The sequence below is a fragment of the Muntiacus reevesi genome, chromosome 14 (genome assembly GCF_963930625.1).
Source record: "Muntiacus reevesi chromosome 14, mMunRee1.1, whole genome shotgun sequence".
Taxonomy (NCBI): domain Eukaryota; kingdom Metazoa; phylum Chordata; class Mammalia; order Artiodactyla; family Cervidae; genus Muntiacus; species Muntiacus reevesi.
In genome coordinates, this window is record NC_089262.1 from 51,182,659 (window position 1) to 51,188,299 (window position 5,641).

Genomic DNA, 5,641 nt, shown 5'->3' on the forward strand with positions numbered 1-5,641 from the left:
TATGTCAGTTAATTCCCAGGAAGTGTGTAACCTCACTCTTTCAAAAAAAACAGCTGTTTATTCATTTATTTCACAACAGTGGCAGATACTGGGCTAGATGCAAGAATATAATGATGAACAGTCCTGACTTCCTGGAGCTTACACTTGAGCAGTGGAGAGAGTGAAAAACAATGGCTTATAAGGTAATCACAATTTGTAATAAATGTTACAATGGAAATAAATAAAAGGCTGCAGTTCAAAATACTGTAGCTGCCGCTGCTGCTAAGTCGCTTCAGTCATGTCCGACTCTGTGCGACCCCATAGATGGCAGCCCACCAGGCTCCCCTGTCCCTGGGATTCTCCAGGCAAGAATACTGGAGTGGGTTGCCATTTCCTTCTCCAGAGCATGAAAGTGAAAAGTGAAAGTGAAGTCGCTCAGTTGTGTCTGACTCGTAGTGACCCCATGGACTGCAGCCTACCCGGCTCCTCCATCCATGGGATTTTCCAGGCAAGAGTAATGGAGTGGGGTGCCATTCCCTTCTCTGAAAATACTGTAGAGGTAAGCCTATTTTATGTAGCATACTCAGGAAGTCCTGTCCAAAGAAAAGAAATGTTATTTAGACCAGAATTTATAAAATGAGAGGGAGCTAACCATGTGGGCAACACATTTCATGCAAAAAGGGAGGACAACGTTTATCATGTCATATAACTGAGAAAAAGCAGGTTTAGGGGCATGCTGAGAACCACTATCTCTCCACCAAACCGCTCCTTCCAATGTTGATTATAACTATCAAGTGGCTGCCCGACCAGAGACTGAATTTTCCAGCCCACCTAGATAGGTGAGTCCACGTGACTCAGTGATGACCAAAGAGAAATATGTCTTCCTCAATTTACTAAGAGGTTACACTGCAATAAATCCATTGTAAGTTGAAAATGCCTTAAAAGGATCTGGGACAATATAACAGAGTAGAAGGATCGTGAGCTCACCTCCTCCTACGTGGATACGAAAATCACAAATAACTGCTGAACAACCATTGATTTAAAAAACTACCAACAAAGATACACTACACCCAAAGACAAAGAAGAAACCACAGTGAGACAGTAGGAGGGGCACACTCATAGTATAATTAAATCCTGTATCCCCTGGGACAGTGACTCACAAACTGGAGAATAATTGTATTTCACAATTCTCCCACATGAGTGAGAGTTCTGAGCTCCATGTCAGGCTCCCCAGCCTTGGGTCTGCCATCAGGAGGAGACGACCCAGAGCATTTGGCTTTGAAGGCCAGCAGGGCTTGATCACAGGAGATCCACAGAACCAGTGAAACAGAGACTCCTTTCTTGGAGGGCACACCAAGGTCTCATGTACCCCAGGACACAGAGCAAAAGCAGTGACTTCATAGGAACCTGGCTCAGACCTACTTGTTGGTCTTGGAGGATCTTATGGGGAAGTAGAGGGCAGCTATGTCTCTCTCTGGAATCAGGAAAGCAAGGTGGAAAATAATGAGAAGGGTTCATCTACTTGAACTCTAAATGGAAGCAGACATCTTGCTTGGATCATTAGCACCAAGACCTAGCCCCACCCAATAGCCTCTAGGCAACAGTTCTGTGATGCCTCAGGTCAGGCAACCAATAAGGTGGGAATATAGCCCCCTCAATCAGCAGACCGGATGCCTAAAGACTTCCTGAACCCACAGCCACGTCATGGCATGACTTTGCCCACCAGAAGGCCAAGACACAGCCTTAAATGATATATTAGACCAGTTGGGCTTAACTGATACATATATGTATATATGTGTGTGTGTGTGTGTGTGTGTGTGTAAAATCATATTTCTGTGTGTGTGTGTCTGTCTGTATCTCAAGAGACAGATAGACAGACACACACCCAGAGAGAGAGAGAGTTCTATTCAAAAGCAATAAAATACACATTCTTTTCAGTGCACATGGAACATTCACCAGGATAGATCACATGCTGAGCCACAAAGCAAGCCTTGGTAAATTTAAGAAAATTGAAATCATATCAAGCATTTTTCTGACCACAGCACTATGAGATTAGACTCACTGGAAAAGTCCCTGATTCTGGGAAAGATTGAGGCAGAAGGAGCAGATGCTGTCAGAGGATGAAATGGCTGGATGGCATCACTGATGCAATGGATGTGAACTTGGGCAAACTTTGGGAGATGGTGAGGAGCAGAGAGGCCTGGCATGCTGCAGTCCATGGGTTGCAAAGAGTCAGACATGACTTGGAAACTGAACAACAACAGGAAAAAACTGCAAAAAACACAAACATGTGGAGTGTAAGCAATATACTACCAAATAACCAATGGGTCATAGAAGAAATCAAAGAGGAAATATAAAAAATACCTAAAGACAAATGAAAGTGTAAAATGTGATGATGAAAATGTGATGATCTTAAACCTATGGGATGCAGCAAAAAACAATTCTAAGAGGGAAATTTATAAGCAATACAAGCTTACCACAGGAAACAAGAAAAATCTCAAGTAAACAGCTTAACCTTAAACATAAAGCAACTAGAGAAAGAACAAACAATACCCAAAGTTAGTAGAAGGAAAGAAATCATAAAGATCAGAGCAGAAATAAATGAAATCGAAACAAAAAAAATAATAGAAAAGGTCAGTGAAACTAAAATCTGGTTCTTTGAAAAGATAAATAAAATTGGTAAACCTCTAGCCAGACTCATCAAGAAAAAAAGGGAGGAGACTCAAATCAATAAAAGTAGAAATGAAAAAGAAGTTACAACCAACACCACATAAATACAGAATACAGAATAAATACAGAATATAAGCCATTACATGCCAATAAAATGGACCACCTAGAATCTGCTTCCAAGTTCACTTCTCTGGTTATTGACAGGACTCAGTTCCTTCAGGGCTATTGGATGTTGAGCCTCGGTTCTTTGCTGACAGTTGGCCAGTGGCTACCCTCAGCTCCTTGCCACATATGCCCTTTCAACATTCTTCATTAGAACAAGTGCACATAAGGCAGCAGAGAGCACTAGCAACGTGGAAGTCACAGTCTTCTGTAATCTAATCATAGAAGTGACAGCCCATCACTTCCACCATATTCTGTTTGTTAGAAGCAAGTCTCTAGCTCCAGCCCACACTAAGGGGGAAGAGAAAAGGTGACAGTGAAAGTAGCTCAGTTGTGTCTGACTCTTGCGGCCCCATGGACTATACAGTCTGTGGAGTTCTCCAGGCCAGAATACTGGAGTGGGTGACCTTTCTCTTCCGCAGGGGATCTTCCCAACCCAGGGATCAAACCCAGATCTCCCACATTGTGGGCAGATTCTTTACCAGCTGAGCTCCCAGGGAAGCCCAAAGGGGAAGGGATTACATGCGGCATCAATACCAGGAGGCAAGGATCTTTGGGAGCCATGTCAGAAGTTGCCTACCACTGTAAGGTATAAACCTGTGCTGTGTTAAGTCACTGAGATTCCAGGTTTTTATCAGTTACAATGACAGGTATTACCTTAAGTGACACAAGAGGAGAGCAAACACAGATGGTTCTAGTAAAGTGAGGTCAGAGCAGACCGGGACATGCAATGTCTTATAAGCACTGATAACAAACTGGCTTTAATTGTAACTGCAAGGGGGGGTGCCGTTGAAGTTAAGCATGAGAAAGAAGGAATCCAAGTGCTGTTTCTTGCTACTGTTTATAAATGTACTGGTAGGAAGCAAAAGTGGAAGCAGAAAGACCTATTAGGAGGCTGTTTTCATCTGAGGAAGTATTGGATAATAAAGAAAGGGAGTGTGATGGTTAATTTTATGTGTCAACTTGGTTGGGCCACAGTACCTAAATACAAATTCAAACATTATTCCGGATATTTATGTAAGGGTGTTTTTGGATGAAATGAACATTTAAATCAGTAAACTTTGAGTAAAATAGATTACCCTCCATCTTGTGGGTAGGACTCAATCAGTTAAAAGCCTGACATTCCTGAAACAAGAGTGAATTCTGCAGCAGGCAGCCTTTGGACTTGAACTGTAACATCATTAGCTTTCTCTCCCGGGCCTTCAGCCTGCTAGCTCACCCTACAGATTTCAGACTTGCCAGCCTCCACAACCGTGTGAGCCAGTTCCATAAAATCAATCTCTCTCTCTCTTTACACACACACATGTATACATATACACACATCCTATAGATACTGCCTCTCTGGAGTCAGGACTAATACAAGGGGCTTAAGCCCACCCAGTATTGAGCAGCAGCAGCAGCTATGGAAGGAAATTCTGTTATTTTCTGCTATTTTTGAATAACTGTTCTGTGTTCCAGGCACTCTGCTAAATGTTTTATATGCATCCTCTCATCCAATCATCCCACAAATACAGATATTTATACCCATTTTACAAATGAGGAAATCGAGACTCAGGAAGTTAAGTGAATTACCCAAGATCACAAACTAGTAAGAGTTAGAACTGCCTGATCAATTTATCAGGGGCCCATTTTTTTTTTCCCCAAATTTTTGAATGAAAAAAAGTGAATAACAGCAGAAACAAAACAAATCAGTTTGGTGCTCTAAATCAGAAATTCCATTTTGCTGATGACCAAAGAAAATTCACTAAATCCAGGACATTTTCTTCATGTATTAAAATAACAGTTACAATCTGCAAGGGGCCCTTCTTTCTTCTAACACATGGCAATTATATCTTTACACTGCAACTGCAAATCTGGTTTTTAGTTTTCCCATTTTGTTTCCATAAGCATACTTTTACAGCCAATTGTTAACGGATTAACAACTTTGGGTGAAATCCATCAGTCTGCTCTGGTTTACCTCCATGGCTGGGAGAGTCTGTTAGCAAGGACAGAGCACAGAGGAGCTGGCTCTGACTTGAGCAGACCAAATGGAGCATTAGGTCCCCCAATAAACATTTACTGTGCCTCTGCTATGTTCCAGACACTCTACTGTGCATTCTGGATGATGCCTCATAAGCAGCAAAGAGTCTGAATCTTCTGGGTTCCCAATATAAAGAAATTCCTATCAGGAGATAAATACATCTAATTGGCAAAATGTTTAATCTCATAAATACAGCCAATTTGATGTGTCCAAGATTTTTCTATCTATCTCCTTATACCAAATGACCCATCCATCCATCTCTCTGAACAGTTTCTAAGCAATGATATCTTAATAGCAATATATTGAAATAATCAACAAAATGGCAACATCCAAAATCCACTCTCTATTGAACTTCTTTTCTGTACCAAAGCTTCCAAGGAAGTCACTCAAGAGCTGTCATCATTTGAAAGGTGAGGATTACTAATCCCCAAGATTTGACCCACTGCCCCCATCTCACAGCTGCATTCCAGCTTCTGGAGGTAAGGAATGCAAAAAAAAAAAAATCACATTTAATTTTTTCCCAAGAGGAGGGAATATACAAAGAAAATCAGACTTGGAAAAAATATTCCAGGCTTTTATTCTTATAGTTTAAATGAATTTAAAAAGTAGAACATGTTGAAAGAAAAAGAACACGAAGACATTATACAAAATACAAAGTTAGAATCTTCCTTGAGCCCATTACACTTCCTCTGCACCATAGAGAAGCCACTGTCAACACAAATAAGACAGTAGGAAAGAGTTAAGTAGCAGAAGCTGCTGAGAAGGCAGTGAGCAAATCTAACTCCGGCTGCAGAAGCTGAGTGAAGGGTG